The sequence below is a fragment of the Triticum aestivum genome, chromosome 2D, assembly GCF_018294505.1.
Source record: "Triticum aestivum cultivar Chinese Spring chromosome 2D, IWGSC CS RefSeq v2.1, whole genome shotgun sequence".
Classification (NCBI taxonomy): domain Eukaryota; kingdom Viridiplantae; phylum Streptophyta; class Magnoliopsida; order Poales; family Poaceae; genus Triticum; species Triticum aestivum.
In genome coordinates, this window is record NC_057799.1 from 353,145,238 (window position 1) to 353,164,572 (window position 19,335).

Consider the following 19,335-nt stretch of genomic DNA (forward strand, 5'->3'; position numbering starts at 1 on the left):
AACTACTTCCCAACCCACAATTTAAATCAGATCCTAACCATGCAATTGTGTTGAGGATTGATCTAATGCAATAAAATTGGGTAGTAAGAGGTATGATCAAAGTGTTACTTGCCTTGCTGATGATCCGCGAAACCTAGAGACTCGTAGTAGCACGCTTCACACTCCGGGTACTCTATCGCAAACAAACAAGCATACAATAAGCAATCAAGCAAGGGCACGGGTAAAACTCAAATAAGAGATCTAACCAGAAAGTTCAACTTAAGAACTCCGGTTTGCAAAAAGAATCAAATCAAACGAAGCAACAAAACTCAAACAGCGAAAGAAACAAGCTTCGTTTACTAATCTGGACTAAAGTCAAATTTTACAGTAGCAAAATCTTGTTTAAGTTGGTTAAACAGAAAGAGGATTTCGAGACAAAACTCTAGGCGCTTGAATCACCTGATTCCGATAAACGAGCGAAAAGTTAAACTAAAACGAAAATCGGATCAGAAATCGCGATCGAAAATAATCATGGAAAATCCGAGAAAAAAAAACTGACGAACAGGCTAACGAACGAATGTTCGCTGTCTGCGGTTAAACGGTGAAAACCGTTCATTAAAAACGAATGTATGAACGAGCGTTCGCTAAATAACTAAACCAAAAAAAACCTGATCTAACAAAAATAAAATAAACCGCGGGTTCTAAAAAAGAAACCGACGGTTTTCGAACGAAAGCCGAGGCGGCTGCGTCGGCGGCTACCTCCGGCGACGATGGCGCGGCGGCGGATCGGCGGCGAGGGGCGGCGGCGGCGGCGTGGGGCGGCGGCTGTGGCGGGCGACGGGGTTGGCGGCGACAGCGGGGTGCGGGGCTGGCTAGGGTTTGGCGGCTCGGGTCCCTCGCCTCTTAAAGGGCCGGCCGGGTCGGTGTCCCAGGCGGACACGGCCCGGTAGGTCGGTAACTTTTTTTAAAAATAATTCCCACGTGCAGAAAAAGAAAGGAAAGAAATACTAAACGGACTCCAAAATCCCAAAATAAATTTTCCTCGTCCTCTAAAAATAGGCTGGACAAGGTGAACATTTATTTGGGCCTAAAATGCAATTTTGAAAAACGCATATTTTTTTCCTAATTCAAATAAAATAGCGACAAAACTCCGAATAAAAATCTTATTTGATTTTAATATTAAATCTCCAATATTTCTTTATTTTGAGGAAGTCATTTTATCCTTTTTTTTATTTTTATAAAAGAAATATTCAAGAGAAAATAATTAAAAACAAACGATCCTTTTTTCAAAATTCGAGAAAAGCTCGAATATGAAAATAATGAAATCCCCAACTCTCTCTGCGGGTCATTGAGTTGCGTAGAATTTTTAGGATCAAACCAAAATGCGATAAAATATGATATGCAATGATGATCTAATGTATAACATCTCAAATTATAGTTTATTTTCGTCTGGCTTATTTCCGTCCGGTTTAGTTTCGTCTCACCTTCCATAATCATATTTTCACATTGATTTTTTCACTATTTCAATAAAATCTTTATTAATATTTGCAAACTTTCCTAACCAGACACATCATAAACGGACAGGTACTGATATGACGCTACAATCAATAAAACCACATTTTCAAGGAATTAATTCAAAATCCTAACTTTCCTAACGCATCGATTCTTACCTCTCCTGCTAACGCAATCCCTTCGACCCTGCCCTCCTCGCGAACCTGGACGTGATCCTCCCGACGCGTGCCCTCATCTCGTCCTCGCGCCGCCGTCCTCTCCTAGTCCGACCTTGACCTCATTCCTTCGATTCCGGCGACTCCTCTGTGCCCCTGGCCTGGCCGACGCCGTCACATCCGACGCCGAGGAGCCGGCCTGATAGGCTTGAACCATCCCTTGATCCCTCGAGTCTTCTGCATCCCTCGATGTCTCGATCCCTTGTCTTCTCCATCTCTCGATCCCTCACATCCTTGCTGCTACGAAGAGAACGGTTCCCTTTCTACATGGTCTGGCGTGAAAGAGCTCGAGCAAGGAGGGCGTGTGCGGCCACCTCGCGCTTCGGCGAGATCCTCGAGGCTGTCATCGCAGACAAGGGCACTGGAAGATCCAAGGGCGGCGGATTCATGAGTACCGCCCAAACAATTCTCTCCTCCCCTCATCATCGCTTGATCTCCCCGTAGTTAATATTCTTGCTTAATTCAACCCCATTAGTTGATGCTTGGCATGTTACGTTCCAGGAGGCGGAGGCTGCCATTAGGGCGTGCTTGGGCCGGTACCCGGTGATTGACGGTCGGAGGGCCTACTGCAACCTCGCCTGCCTCAGGGTCCAGATGTCCAAGGCGCCACAACCAACTGCCTCTGCATCCATATGCTGGTAATTAATTAGTTCGATTCTTTGATTAACTTAAAATTCACTGAATTGTACGAATTCTTAGTTAGTGAGAATTAAGCGCCATGCATTCTTAGTTTGATTGTTAGTCGTTGACCATGAGCAAGAATCTGTCAATTAATTAGATGCTTTAATTAACTTGTATGTAATGGCAGGGTGTCCATGTTGGACGGAGACTTTCTCGTAGCCGATGGTTGCCCTTCAAGCACCAACAAATTAGAAATTCCAAGCCCTGCTGAGATTACGAGCTGGGTGGAAAGGGAATCAACACCATCACGCCAAAACATTGAAGGTGAATAAGTGGACCACTATCTAAGTAAATAGACGAACCGTATTTTGTTAGAACTAAGCAGTTGCTGCTAATATAATCCTCTCCAGCAAGATCAGTTTCGGACAATATAATCTGCTATTTACTTTCTATGTGTTTAAGCATGCTCAAACTCAGTACAAATAAACATAATTCTTTTTTTAGGTTATTGCGTGAAAAATAAGAATACTTACATCATTGAATTTCTGATGTTTTTTTATCGGAAGTTAGTTCAGTTAGGCACTTCTAATTGCTTAAGCTTGATTTCACTCAAGTTTGATATAATCTGCAGGAGCAATCCAAGAGCTAAAAACTACAGTGATCTCACTATCCATCAACAATTGTTATTTTTCTCTATCTACGTCCTAATCAGGTGTGTCACCTCCTATTGACTTTGCCTACTGTGAACTTTGTTATCTGATTTTCCTTATCCTGCTTGTTAGCTTTTTATGCTATTCTGCGCGCTGCGCATAATGTGCATTTCTTGTTATTTGCTAATGTATACTGGACAAAGCTTGGTTTGTTGTTGAAACACATAAGTGCGGCAGCAAATTCATAGTGTGCATTTCTTGTTATTTGCCAATGGTTGACAAAGCATGGTCTTTTGTCGAAACACATCCCTTATGTTATGTCCAAAATTAGCTTGTTAGTCCTTTTTAGTGGGGCGCACTTATATATCTCAATTTTCCCTCCAGCTATTTATTACATATTATGATATTGGTACAAAGGCTGCCATAAAAGATGAGCATGTCTTTGGATCAGCAATATGTCAGGTGTTGTATCCCCCCCCTTTAATCTAACAAAGAAGAACAACAGTAAAACACATAGACTGTTTTTATTTTACTAAAATGTCTACTGTCGACGCACGTTTGAACTGAAATGTATTCTGTTAACAATTTATGCTTTACCTTAATTTCTATTTTGTGTACAGGCCCTAGAGCTTGAACCTTCTTCAGCAAATAAGGGTCACCAAGTTCTTATAGTCAGTCACTGGACCACAACGCTTGATATCCTTCAATGGACACTGGAAGTAATATGAGCTACAGATATGCGTCCCAATGGGGGGTTATTTATTTCCTCAACAAGGTACAGTACAGTAGGACAGGTAAAGTGAACACACAACTTGATTCTATGGTTCTTAGAATGTCACTGTACTATGTTTTAGGCTAAGCAGAAGCAGCGTTGGCCATGAAGAACATCAGTTTATCTTTAAGATATCTCTGAAATTTTGGAGAGTCTGATGTGTTACGAATTATTGTTGTATATAAGGAGAATAGTAGGAGAAGATCTGCACTTGTGTATGTGTGCAAGTTACAGTACAGTAGGAATGGTAAAGTGAACACACAACTTTTTTGGAGGGAAAGGTCATAATGGCTAGCTTTATTAACTCAAACAAGAATTACATCGTTCACTAATTGGCTGATCAGAAACCATGGGGGTTCATCAGTCCAATTTTCATTACATTTATTATAAAAACTAAACTTTGCTAGCTCATGAGCTACTGAATTAGCATAACGAAAACAGTGTGAAAAGATGATCTTCCTTTCGATGTTGCCGTATCAATACATCCTGCAAAGATTGCCGTTGTTGCATCCCACCACTGTGCTTGTCCCTGGCAATTGTTAACAACACTCAAGAAATCAGATTATGCTTCAGTTCTATTAAATCCCAAAGTATTTGCTAGATTTAACCCATCACAACTTGATTTTATGGTTATTACAACGTAACCGTAATATGTTTCAGGCTAAGCAGAAGTAGCGTTGGCATTGAAGAACATCAATTTATCTTAACGATATCTCTGAAATTTTGGAGAGTCTGATATGTTACGAATTATTTTTGTATATAAGGAGAATAGTAGGAGAAGATCTGCAGTTGTGTATGTATAAGCTTTACTGACGTAGTTTTTTGTTCTTGCAAGATCCTAACCGTTTACCCATTTGCTACCTAGATTCACTTACTGATTGTAAATTGCTTAACTTCTTGCACATAAAAAGACAATAGGCTTGGATTTGTGAAACAACTATATTTTTCTGTACAATGGTGAAAGAGCTACATTGCTATATCGCTCTCTAATTCAATTTCTTCAATTCCATATGGACATAGGAAACTTGAATACTACACCACAACTCTTAGGCCTGCCAAACTATAAGGATGATCACGTGGTCATGAGCGGAACCGGATGTACCCCGTAAGAAATTTTATCTAATTCTGATCTCGAGCTCATGGATAATCCACCTGATGGAGTCAAAGACAAACATCCTAGCCCAATCCCCATCATGCACACGGATCAATGTGAATTACTTCCTGGCCACCGCAACTACATCATGTCGATCGATGATGCAAGTGTTTGGAGTATCATTTATCAATATGTAATGTGCCAGTATACATTATTTTTATTCTTACCACCCAATTTTCAGGAAGGAATGGGTCCGAAGCTCGACACCTCGTCCAATGGTCTTAAGTCTCAAAAAACTTCAGGGCATACTTAACATGGAGCAGTCTATGGACAATGATTGTTTCAACATTGTCGTGCATATACTGGCATGTGACGAGGGAGTATTGTTCGCAGACCCTCCTATACACTACATGGATTTACAATTTTGTGTAAATTATCAAAATTCTTCATTCAATATCATTAGTATCAACATGTTTCTAAATAGTTTTTTACTCAGTCCATGATGCTGGATTCAACACGAGATCAAAAGTTCTGCGATAAGGAAACTATTCAGAAATTGGCAACTTTGTTTGATAGCTGGCTTGGGATAGACAACAACATCTCATCGGGCAACATGGTAAGTAAGGTCTTTTGTCTATTGTTTATCATGGTTTATGTTGTCTGTAATAGCTACCACTTATAGATTTATCTTCCATATGAATCCATCGGTCGATACATCTTGTACGTCATCGACAAAGAGGCACGTCGTGTATCTATTCTGGACCCTATTCATACAACACAATCGTCAGAGATGAAAATTCTGAGGTACTTAGTGAAATTAAAAAGTTTTGCAAGGGAATTCAAAGAAGCACTCGAAATAAAGCAACCAGGATGAAATTTTGATATATCCAAATGGCAACGTTTATTTGTTAATGGCATTCCAACGAGCGTAGATGGGTAATAAATTTAGAATATAAACATTTATTTTTGTTATCACAATATTTAATGTAATAACAATTTAGGAAATTGCAAGGATTTGCCAGGCTATTTTGTCTTTCATTTTATGCTATTGTGGAACTGTAAAGACCTGGCGAAGCTGGTTTGTGTGGTGTGTATTGTGCGTTACACATGTTTTTAAACCTTCCACGTGAAGTATTCGTGCTAGATATATATATTGCTTTTGCAGGATGGGTATGAGTTGAGGAAGCAGTTTTTATATACTTGCTCAAACATCGTGCGAATGAAGCTAAAGACAACTTGCCTGATATTGTGAAGGAATTTCTGAAGCGCATCAAGTAGATCTCAATACTTTGTAATAGATTTTTAGTTGGATCATCACTTTATACATATACATTGTTAATATGCTATTTTGTGATCACTTTACATTACAAGTGAAGTGGACTTCAATTATTATGCAATTGTGAACCTCTTATATTGTCTCCACATGTGACTATTTCAGAAGCCCGTGGCCCTTCTTTTCTTTCAGATAGTGGGATGCGTTGATCTGCTGAATCAAGAAGATCAAGTCCTCCCGGGCAAGGCGAACCTTAACGCACGTGCATTCTACTACTTAGGAGTAGAGATTGATTTGTAGTAATCATATAAGATCAGTTTAGATAGATAGATTGATTGACAAGCCAGGGAAAAAATCTGTTTTGAATATAGATTGATTGATTTTGTCCTCTCCCCGCCTAAATAGGGTTGCAAGAAAAGCTCGAGGCTCGTGAGCCGCTCGAGATCGACTCGTATTTTAGCTCGACTCGAAAAGAAATTAGCTGAGTGATATGTCTTCAACGTATCTATAATTTTTGATTGTTTCATGCTATTATATTATCTATTTTGGATGTTTAATGGGCTTTATTATGCACTTTTATATTATTTTTGGGACTAACCTATTAACCGAAGGCCCAATGCAAATTGTTGTTGTTTTTTTGCCTATTTCAGTGTTCCGCAGAAAAGGAATATTAAACGGAATCCAAACGGAATGAAACCCTCGCGAGGATCGTTTTTGGAACAAATGCAATCCAGGAGATTTGAAGTGGACGTCAAGGAAGCAACGAGGCGGCCACGAGGTAGGAGGGCGCGCCCAGGGGGTAGGCGCGCCCCCACCCTTGTGGGCCCCTCGTGGCTCCACCGGCCTACTTCTCTCGCCTATATATACTCATATACACTGAAAACATCCGGGAGCACCACGTAACCCTATTTTCACTGCCGCAACCTTATCTACCCATGAGATCCCATCTTGGGGCCTTTTCCGGCGCTCTGTCGGAGGGGAATCGATCATGGAGGGCTTCTACATCAACATCATAGCCTCTCCGATGATGTGTGAGTAGTTTACCACAGACCTTCGGGTCCATAGTTATTAGCTAGATGGCTTCTTCTCTCTCTTTGGATCTCAATACAAAGTTCTCGATTCTCTTGGAGATCTATTCGATGTAATTCTTTTTGCGGTGTGTTTGTCGAGATCCGATGAATTGTGGGTTTATGATCAAGATTATCTATGAACAATATTTGATTCTTCTTTAAATTCTTATATGCATGATTTAATATCTTCGCAAGTCTCTTCGAATTATCAATTTGGTTTGACCTACTAGATTGATCTTTCTTGCAATGGGAGAAGTGCTTAGCTTTGGGTTCAATCTTGCGGTGTCCTTTCCCAGGGGCAGCAGGGGCAGCAAGGCACGTATTGTATTGTTGTCATCGAGGATAAAAAGATGGGGTTTATATCATATTGCCTCAGTTTATCCCTCTACATCATGTCATCTTGCCTAATGCGTTACTCTGTTCTTATGAACATAATACTCTAGATGCATGCTGGATAGCGGTCGATATGTGGAGTAATAGTAGTAGATGCAGAATCGTTTCGGTCTACTTGTCACGGACGTGATGCCTATGTTCATGATCATGCCTAGATATTCTCATAACTATGCGCTTTTCTATCAATTGCTCGACAGTAATTTGTTCACCCACCGTAGAATATGCTATCTTGAGAGAAGCCACTAGTGAAACCTATGGCCCTCGGGTCTATTTTTCATCATATTATTTTCCTATCAACTAGTTATTTATATCGTTGTTTATTTTGCAATCTTTACTTTCCAATCTATACAACAAAAATATTTATCTTATTATCTTTATCAGATCTCACTTTTGCAAGTGCCCGTGAAGGGATTGACAACCTCTTTTATCGCGTTGGTTGCAAGGTTCTTGATTGTTTGGGCAGGTACTAGGGACTTGCGTGTAGTCTCCTACTGGATTGATACCTTGGTTCTCAAAAATTGAGGAAAATACTTACGCTACTTTGCTGCATCACCCTTTCCTCTTCAAGGGAAAACCAACGCATGCTCAAGAGGTAGCACTGAGTATTAACACTTTATGTAGCTTGATCGAGAAACGAGCCGATCTTGAGCCAACATTGGCTCGCTCAATTTTAGCTCGATAGCTCGATTATCATATAAGTATATTACATAACCTTCATATCTATTGCCAAGAATTAGGATCATTCATTTCCATATATGTTTTGTATGATTTTTTTCTGCACTTTACCTACTAGCAAACATGGAAATTAAGCATGGAGAAAATTTATTCTCATCACGTGGCCAACCGTGTGTTCAATATCTTGTTATTTTGGTCAAAGTTGGAGAGATGGCGCACCTTGGTCCCCTTTATCAGAGATCTCTTGTTATTAAATACTAGTCTTCACTTGAGAAAGAGTAAGTCGAATTTATAGTGATTTTTATGTTGTGTTGTGGCCTATCTTGCTTTAAAATTTTGCCTTAAAATGATTTTAAAAATCATCTTATTTAACTCGAAACTAGCTCGAGATCGACTCGAGATCGTTACAAGCTGAGGACGAGACACTTTCTGCCACTTGAACTTGAGCTTCACACATTTTGAGCTCGCTCAAATTTTATTATGAGTTGAGCTGGACCTAGGCCAACTCGCTCGAACTCGACTCGTGTGCAGCCCTACGCCCAAACAATGGAGGAAAGCGTGGCCAGGGAAAGATCTGTTTTAAATATAGATTGATTAGATTAGATAGATACATTATGAAAGCGTGGTGAGGGGTATATTAGGAAAGCGTGGGTCTTTTTGTGGTGTTTTTCTCCCTGGTTTTATGTCCACCGGTTTTGCAGGAGAGAAAAAAATTGGTGGGGTGGGATCGATTGGTGGAGGTATCGTTAGATGGGTGTGAGGGGTGACGAGATGAAACGACAACAGATTGCCTTTGTTCTGGTTAATCAGTGTTATACGAAGAAATGAAGCACGAAGTTCCCGAACAACGAAAAAAGAAATAACTAACGCATCAATGTGTATATAGCGACTTCAACAAATAACACATCAATATCTTTAATAAATCCCGGCATTCCGCAACAACTTGAGCTAGTACAGTTATAAAGCTAAGAAACACGGTAAATTTCATGGCCCTAATACGGGGACAGATCTGAGAACGACTCGATGCATCTCCACAATGTAACTAGGATGCGGCCACCTTGTTAACGGAGGCTACGTACCACCGCAGCGAGCTCGGTGTCATCGCGGCTCCTTTCTCGGCCCGACATCTTTGAATTCACCTCGCTCTTGATCTTGTCCGCCTCCTCCTGCTTCTCCCGCTTGTAACCGATGCACGCCCGGTGGCCGAGCCAGCCAGCGACGTAGCCGATCAGCACGGACAGCGTGAAGTGCGCCAACATCAGCAGCTGCAGGTTTAAACCGCGCACCAAGAGGTCGATGCAGCTGGCCGCTTTTAGAACGAAAGCTAATCGTTCGGGTCGAGAAGCACCGGCTGTTTGCTGGGATATGTGCAAACCTTAAATATCCCTTTGCCTGCAGGATCGATGCGTGCGGGACGCAAAGACCTATTACCACTTGTGCCGCAAGTAATTCATCATTATCGATCCGTGTAGAGTCTTCTTTTTTGAAGGAAATATGCCCTAGAGGCAATAATAAAGTTATTATTTATTTCCTTATTTCATGATAAATGTTTATTATTCATGCTAGAATTGTATTAACCGGAAACTTGATACATGTGCGAATACATAGACAAACAGAGTGTCACTAGTATGCCTCTACTTGACTAGCTCGTTTACCATGTTTTTTTTGTATTTTATTGATGCCATTGTTCGTAGAGTTCATATGAGCATGGGCTCAGAAATGGATATTCACACGGAATTTACCTTTTTTCGAAATCAAAAATAAAAAGACATCTTTTTGCAAAATTTGGTGGCGCACTTGAAATCTCGTTTTGAAACTTTTAACATTTTAAAACACACTTAAAATGCATTTTTTTAAACAGATTCATGTGTACCCGACACATGACGTGCCTAATCTCATGTGACACTTCGTCCTGGCAGGTCTTTGTCGAATCATCTATCTCCATCTCCCCAAAGAAAACCTAATAATAATTTCCTAAAAAAGCTAATAATAATAACATTTTTGCTAAAACTCGGCTTTCGGTTTGCTTTCGGTTTGAGGGAATTCGGACATCCGGATTGGTCCACGGATCGATGGTATCATATTTGATTGTCTACATCCGGATGTATATGTGCATTTTGAGAGTGGGTTAAAAATGCCCTATATTGTTATGTACTTTCGATCTAAAATAAGCGTTTTTGTTTTGAACTAAAGTTGCGACACTTATTATGGATTCGAAAGGAGTACATAAAGTAGAGATAGAGATGGCAAATCTATAAGACATTTTTTCTTAGAAATGATTAGAGGCAAAATAACTGGCGCAAACATGATGAGATTCCCCCCTCAAAGGTCGAAGGGTTGGGGGTTCGGCTCTCCTGCTGGGATCCCTGCAAACACTATCGTGCAGGGCCAACGAGCGGCCAACACGTGGCCTGGTGGACCCCATCACTAAAACAACCAGCCCGTATCTCTCTAATTACAGAAAATCAGTAAAACTGCCTTTCTTTCTCGCGCGTATCAACAGATTGCCGCCAAAATCTCCAACATCCTTTCTCCTATCTATCTACTCCATTGTGGATCACACAGGAATAGATCAGGATCGATAGAGAATTGTCCTCTCACGTGGACCAGCATCTACGGTGTTCTTCGGCATGGAAGGAGCTCCTGCGACTTCATCCATAGGTTTGTTGTTGTGTCTTGAATCTGCAAATTATCAACACTCTCATCATATGGAGGAGACAAGATTAAACAAAAATAAAGGAAGAGCTTAATCTATGACATGCAAATTAATCCTTGAGACTTAGCTCCACGTACTTCATCTTTCATAGGTCTGTTTCTTGTGTCTTCTTTGCAATTGTAATGATAGAGATTATTGTATCTAAGAAAAAGGACAATGTTTTGCTAATGCTCCTATGAATACAGTGTGATATTTGGCAAAATATGTTGTCCCATCTTCAAGTGTTGTTCAGGTTTCGCTCCAACAGGACTCTGAATATCGTGTTTTGTTTTAACAAAACGGTGTCGTCCATGAACTAATTAGTATATGATATTTTTATGTTGTGTAGATCATGAGACCACGAATGTGGGAGAGGCAGGTCGAAACACAGATGATTATTACAGCAAAAGGTTGAAACCAGAGATAGGAATGGAATTTGAGAATGAAGATATAGCATATGAGTTTTATAATGCATATGCAGGACATGTAGGTTTCAGTGTCAGGAATTTTGGCATGATAAATCCTCAACGAATGTTATTCGAACGAAGAAATTTGTATGCTCAAAGGCAAGTTTCAAGGACAAGAGCAAGGAACAATGCCAGCGGAAGCGAGCAGATACAAGAGTTGGCTGTCTGGCAGAGATGACCATCAAAATAAGTGCTAACGGAAAATATGTTGTAAGCAGCTTGGAGGATGCCCATAATCATGAACTCGTAACTCCAAGCAAATCCCATCTACTGCGATCCCAAAGAAGAATTACAGAAGCTCAGAAGGCCCAGATTGACATATTGAATGATTCGGGTATTAGACCTAAATCTGGTCATGAAGTGATAAGTAGGCAAGCAGGGGGCCGACAAAGTCTTTGCTTCGGTCACAAAGATTATAAAAATTATCTCCGATCAAAGCGTATGCAATAAATCCAAGAAGGAGATACATGTGCCATTCTTCAATACCTACAAGAGAAGCAAATGGAAAATCCTTCCTTTTTTATGCAATACAAGTAGATGAAGAGGATATGATGACCAATATATTCTGGGCAGATGCAAGATCAATATTAGATTATCACTACTTTGGTGATGTGGTATGCTTTGACACAACCTTTAAGACAAATAGTTATGGACGACCATTTGCCCCTTTTGTTGGTGTCAACCATCATAAACAAACAGTGGTTTTTGGAGCTGCATTATTGTACGATGAAGCAGCTGATACGTTTGAATGGTTATTTGAAACATTCAAAAGGGCTATGTCAGGAAAAGAACCAAAAACAATATTGACCGACCAATGTCCTTCCATTATTAGTGCCATTGACAAGGTTTTTACCAATTCAATACATCGTCTATGTGTGTGGCACATGTATCAGAATGCTGCAAAAGATTTGAGTCATGTTTTCCAAGGTTCGAAGACATTTAAGAAAGATTTTGGTAAGTGTGTTTATGATTTTGAAGAAGTTGATGATTTCTTAGCAGGTTGGAATGATATGCTAGTGAAATATAATTTGGAAGACAATGACTGGCTACATAGATTATTCCAAAACAAGGAGAAGTGGGCTTTGGTTTATGGTCGACAGACCTTTTGTGCGGATATGAAATCTACGCAAAGAAGCGAGAGTATGAATGCACTATTGAAGCGATACTTGCATGTTCGGCTTGATTTATTAGATTTATTCAAGCACTATAAGAGGGCCGTGGATGATAGAAGGTATGCTGAAGTGGAAAGTGATTTCTATGCGAGTCAAACATCACCAAAAGTGCCACATGTGCAGATGTTGATTCAAACTTCCAAAGTATATACACCTGCTATGTTCGAGATATTTAAATAAAAATTTGACATGGTAATGGGATATTGTGTGTATGAAAGTGGTCGTACTGCCTCTATTTCTGAATTCAAGGTTAGCCATTCAGCTAGCCAAAATAGTCATACAGTGAAATTTGATCACGATGGATCAAAAGTTTCCTGCTCATGCAAAAAGTTTGAATTTATTGGGGTCTTGTGTCGTCATGCATTGAAGGTGTTGGACCACAACAATATTAAGGAGTTGGCACCTGAATATATCTTGAAAAGATGGACAAGGCAAGCAAAATCAGGGCCATCATATGCAATTCAAAAGTGCGCTGATGATGAAGATGTTAGAGTTGTGCTAGCTAGGCAGTATGGATCACTATGTCGCACTTACAACAACATTTCGAGCAAAGCAGCAGCAAACAAAGAGGCATATGCACTACTGCAAAGTATGTCAATAGAACTAATGGAAAAGGTGGACCAGATTTTACATGGAAGCAACCAGTCGAAAGATATACCATCAAATCATGAACAAGCTGAGAAACAAGCAGAGAACCAGCCAGTTGAATGCAACAATGAGAACGTTGTCCAAGCAAAAGGAATAAGGAGAAAAGAAAAAGAAAATAGCAGTAAGAGGATTAAATCTGGATTGGAACTAAACAAAAAGAATACACAGAAGAAAGGTATGGTACAGCTCAAGAAATGGCTACATAATTATCTGCTCATGTTATTCAAATAGATCTAACAGTTTCTTTTCCAAATAGGTCAAGCAACAACATGCAAGAATAGGAATGGTGATTGTGCTTCTGCCTCAACTGAAGCAAATCCTAGCTTCACCATGTCAAATCAGTACTCCAACTTGCAAGTACTGCAGAGTGCCAGGCCTCTAGTACCACATGCTACGAACTACAGTTTGCAAGTATCGTCGCACGCTATGCCTCCACTACCACATGCTGCGAACTACAATTCGCAAGTATTGTCGCACGCTATGCCTCCAAACCCACAAGCTGCGAACTACAATTCGCAAGTATTTCCGCGCACTATGCCTCCGCAACCACAAGCTACAAACTCCAATTTGCAAGTATTGCCGCGTGCTATGCCTCCGCAACCACAGGCAGAAAACTACAAATTGCATCTACTTCCTCAGACTATGACACCAGTGCCACAACCACAGAATTATAATTTGCAAGTATTGCATCACGGCCTGCCTCAACTACCGCAGGCAGATGCTACTTCTTTTTAGCAGTTACTCGGCTTGCAACCACAGTGAAAGGATCGATATAGTTGACTAGAGGCGGGGGGGGGGGGTGAATAGGCAACTAACAATTTTTAGCTTTTCTTTACCAAATTAAACTTTGCATCAAAGTAGGTTGTCTAGATATGCAACTAAGTGAGCAACCTATATGATGCAATGACAACAAGCACGCAAGCAAGCAAGAGATATAACACAAGTAAGCTTGCGAAAGTAAAGGGACGAGATAACTAAGAGTGGAGCTGGTGAAGACGAGGATGTGTTACCGAAGTTCCTTCCTTTTGAGGGGAAGTACGTCTCCGTTGGAGCGGTGTGGAGGCACAATGCTCCCCAAGAAGCCACTAGGGCCACCGTATTCTCCTCACGCCCTCACACAATGCGAGATGCCGTGATTCCACTATTGGTGCCCTTGAAGGCGGCAACCGGACCTTTACAAACAAGGTTGGGGCAATCTCCACAACTAATTGGAGGCTCCCAACGACACCACAAATCTTCACCACAATGGACTATGGCTCCGCGGTGACCTCAACCGTCTAGGGTGCTCAAACACCCAAGAGTAACAAGATCCGCTAGGGATAAGTGGGGGGAATCAAATTTCTCTTGGTGGAAGTGTAGATCGGGGCCTTCTCAACCAATCCCGAGCAAATCAACAAGTTTGATTGGCTAGGGAGAGAGATCGGGCGAAAATGGAGCTTGGAGCAACAATGGAGCTTTTGGGGGAAGAGGTAAGTCAACTATGGGGAAGAAGACATCTTTATATAGTGGGGGAACAATCCAACTGTTACCCCCCACAACAGCCCCGCCGAGGGCGGTACTACCGCATAAGGCAGCGGTACTACCGCTGAGACCAGCGGTATTACCGTGGAGATTGGAGGGCAGGGGAGATATGGACATGGGTGGTACTGCCGTGGTGGTAGGACAGTACTACTGCTTAAGAGCGGTACTGCCGCTGCGAAGTACCGCACAATCCGACACGAAAAAAGACCCCTCGAGTCGACGCGGTAGGGGCCTGGTACCGTAGCGGTACTACTGCTGAGGACCCACCAGCGGTACTACCGCTGCGGAGCGGTACTGCCGCTTGTGACCCCTAAGCGGTACTACCGCTGGGTACCGCGGTACTTCCGCTGGGACCAGACTCAGCCCAAAGAGAGAGGAAAGAAAACTCCAATGAAGCGGAAAGGCTCAGAGGGTGTAAAGAGGATGTGTACGTGTTGATTCCACCCTAGCCTTACCAAAGCGGACCCCCTCTTGATAGTACGGTGACTCCTAGGAAACTAATCCACCAAAAGAAGCGAAAGAGCTACACCGTCTTGAATGACACTCCGAGGGGAAAGAAATCGTCTCGTGCCAAATGATGAATCTCTAAAATGCTCAAAGCACACGATTAGTCCGCAAACATGTTGTCATCAATCACCAAAACTACATCTAGAGAGATATGCCTTAACAATCTCCCCCTTTTTGGTGGATTGATGACAACCAGGGATTTGCACAAGGATATATCATGAAAGTAAAGAAACTTAGAACTACAAAATATAGACGGGCTCCCCCTGAATGTGTGCACCTAGTTGGTAGTGCCCTTGGAATGTAGGACACACACATTAGGATCAACACTCCCCCTATATTTTATAGTCCAACAACCTAAGTATAGGATACATGAGAGCAGGTAATATAACATGATAGACAAGCAACTCATAAGATACCAAAGTACTAGAAAGACATAGATAAAGATAAGGTAGCATATGTATTACACTATATATATGGAACTTAGGTCTCACTGGCACACAACCAAACAAGGAAAATCGCGAGAAAACACAACGACACAACACAGAAAACGACGACACCATAAAGCATACCATAAAGCAAATCCCTAAGCTCTCTCCCCCTTTGGCATCGAGACACCAAAAGGGTAAAGAGCGACGCTACGGCTCCAGGTGAAGGCAAACTGAGGAGCTCTCTCATCACATCCCAGCAGGGTCATCTGCACCGCCATCCTCAGTCGGAAACTGCTCGGTGTCAGGATCGGTCCACGGACAATGCTGCTGAATCCACTCCTCTTCCTCAGTGATCTGGCCCTCAGACCCACTAACAACGGTCGCACCTAGCTGACGCATGAGCTCCTTGTGACGCCCCTGGCCTTCTTCTCAGCCAGATGAGTCATGTACTGACCACGAGACTCCATGCAGAAGAGCTTCTTCATCTTGCGCTTGATCTTCTTTGCCCAAGAGGGCTCTGTCCCAGAAGGCTCATAATCCTCATCGTCATCATCGGCCTCAGTCCCATCCTCGGTCTCCATCTCAACAACAGTAGATGGCCCCCCGGATTTAGGGGCTGGGACGCCCCAACTGTCCTTCTTCCTCAGACGCTTGATCTCATGAGAGACCAATTCTCCAGTTTCCAGCATCACCTGGGGATGGACACGTGCCCAGGCCTTCTCAATGAGCAGCATGATAAATGGACCATAGATCGGGCACTTGCGCTCAGAAATGGCAGTGAGAAGTTCAGACCACATAACATGAGAAATGTCCAAGGACTTGCCAGTGTTTGCTTCCTTCTCATGCTGGCAGAAGAGAAGCATATCCACGAGATAGGATTGGACCATATCCAGATTCCCGATGCGAGGAAAGAGGGTCTCTTGAAAGACATGATGAAGGATGTCCAGGTAGGTAGACAACTCATAGGTTTCCTTCTTAGTCACAGGGTGAACCTTCACAGTGCAGTAGGGCCAGAGAGCTTGCTTGTGAGTGGAGTTGACGTTGCGGTGAGGGCGAAAGCCGACAGGAGTCTCAAGCCCGCGATCTTCCACATGAAGTAACTCCATGAAGGCCTTCCACTTGACAGACAGTAACTTGCCATTTGTCATCCAGGTCAGAGTCCTTTCTTCATTAGTTCCAAGATGGACAGTAGCATAGAACTGAGCCACCAAATCTGCATCAAAGTCCTTGTTGAACTGCATGATTCTAAGAATGTCGAGCTGAGTACACATCTGAAGAGCTTCACCAAAGTACTCAGGATCCTTCTCCATGGCATCCGTGTCGATGGAGCGAACACTAACAAAGAGATTCTTCTTTGCCTTGATCACATCAAAGTAGATGGCAAACTGAAAGCGGTTCCAGAACGGGCGGTTGACAAAATTGGGTTCTTGGTCTTCCGCATAGGGGTTGCGGCGATGCCTTTCCCAGAACTCCTTAGCAGACAACTCAGTCACAGTCTTGCCCTTTGGCTTCGGCCTGTTCGCAAGTTTCTTCTGATGCTGAGGCGGAGGACCGCACTTGAGGAAGCACCTACTGACTCAGAGGTGCGGTAGCGCTTTGAGGTTGCACGACCGGGGTTGACACGGCGGACTTGCTCCTCAGGACGTTCACCACCTGGAACCAAACACACGAACAGAAAAACCAACATGAAAGAAAAAGCGTAAGCCTCCAAACAAAACAACATGGATCAAACAGAGGTAGGGGAATGATGGAATCTGGCAGGCAGCGGTAGTACCGCTGGCCATAGGCGGCAGTACCGCCCAAGCGGTAGTACCTCCCCAGCGGGAGCGGTAGTACCGCGCAAGACGGGGAACCGGCGGTTCCTACTGCCGTGGTCAGATCCGGCACTACCGGACTGCCAAATTCAAAAATAATCCTACCAAAACTTAATCCACATAGTCTAGACGCCTTCTCCAAACTACTCAAGCCGACATTTAGCCAAAAATCTAGAGATGCAACCACTATTGCCCCAAAAACGCTAGATCTGAGAACTAGACAAAAAGAGAGAAGGAACGAGGGCAATACCGGCATCCATGGCAAGAGGACGAGGTGGGGATCGACTCCACCGAAGGGAATGGAGAGGGATGGCCCGGAGACGGCGGCCCGCCGGAGCCCTCCCGCGGTGAGGAGTCGCTGGAGAGAGGGAGAGGGACGAAGGGGTGGTGCAAATGGGTATGGGGGAGGAGAAAACTCCCCCTGCCCCGACATAACCCCCTGATCCCGCCCCCCAGTGGTAGTACCGCTCGGGTGGGCGGTAGTACCGCTTGTCAACATAAGCGGTAGTACCGCGCACCACCAGCGGTAGTACCGCCCAGCCAATAGTCCAAAGACTAGACACAAAGGCTTAGCTCAAAAGAAAAGAGAAACAAACGGCAAGAAAAGAGAGCAAACACAAAGCAACAAAAGCATCAGCACGAGGACAAGAACCACACACCTCTACAAGAGAGGGTGGTGGCCGAGGCCACCTATGTTTGAGTCAATTGGTATGGCACCGCGAAGAATTATCCTTGGGCCCATGACCAAAACTCGTCTTTGAAGCACAAGTACCATAAAAAATGGCTAATGTGAAAGAGTTGATCAATTTATGCATAATAAGGGGAGGGAGAGTTCATTAAGAGAACAACACTCCCCCTATGTCCATGCCTACACCTAAACAAGATAACAAGTCGAGTATGGTGGGGAGTGCAAGTGTTCAAGCAACATTGCTCGAATCAATGATATTTAGCTCATGCCTTAACTCGCGAAATTTTGCTTCATCCAACGGCTTCGTGAAAATATCTGCAAGGTTATCATGAGTGTTGACATAGTTGAGCTCGATCTCCCCTCGCCTCATATGATCCCGGATGAAGTGATACCGAATCTCAATATGCTTCGTCTTGAAGTGTTGCACCGGGTTGAGAGAAATCTTGATGGCACTTTCATTGTCACACCAAAGAGGCACTTTGTCACAAATGACACCGTAGTCCTTTAAAGTTTGCCTCATCCATAAGAGTTGTGCACAACAACTCCCGGCCGCCACATACTCCGCTTCGGTGGACGAGAGAGACACACAACTTTGCTTTTTAGAAGACCAACTTACCAAAGAGCAACCAAGGAATTGGCACCCTCCGGAAGTGGACTTCGTATCCACTTTGTCTCCCGCCCAATCGGAGTCCGAATACCCTACAAGCTTGAAGTTTGCTCCTCTTGGGTACCATAAGCCAAAGTTTGGGGTATGAGCCAAATATCGAAAGATTCGCTTGACCGCCACAAAGTGGCTTTCCTTAGGTGCGGCTTGAAAACGTGCACAAATTACCACACTCGACATGATATCCGGTCTAGATGCACAAAGGTAAAGTAATGAACCAATCATGGAGCGATATACCTTTTGATGCACCGCTTTACCATTGGGATCGATGTCAAGTTGGCACTTGGTGGGCATTGGAGTGGACGCCGGCTTGACATCACTTAGCTTGAATCTCTTGAGCATGTCTTGAGTGTATTTGGCTTGGTTGATGAAGGTTCCTTCTCTTCTTTGCTTTACTTCGAAACCGAGAAAGAACTTCAACTCTCCCATGGAAGACATCTTGAACTTTGAGGTCATGAGTGCGGCAAATTCCTCATTG

At 42.9% G+C, this 19,335-nt stretch overlaps 1 long non-coding RNA gene across 5 annotated transcripts; it reads left to right on the top strand.

The window, feature by feature from the left end:
- The first annotated feature begins 1,640 nt into the window (after positions 1-1,640).
- On the top strand, positions 1,641-6,633 carry LOC123053116 (uncharacterized). 5 transcript variants are annotated; one of them, XR_006425410.1, is made up of 5 exons: positions 1,641-2,344; positions 2,515-2,651; positions 2,959-3,039; positions 3,598-5,458; positions 6,308-6,633. It is a non-coding gene; the product is annotated as an uncharacterized lncRNA (long non-coding RNA). The 5 variants fall into 5 exon arrangements; XR_006425409.1 differs by lacking the exon at positions 6,308-6,633 and adding an exon at positions 6,008-6,253; XR_006425411.1 differs by lacking the exon at positions 6,308-6,633 and having other exon boundaries at positions 3,598-3,771; positions 5,084-6,253.
- Positions 6,634-19,335: the final 12,702 nt, after the last annotated feature.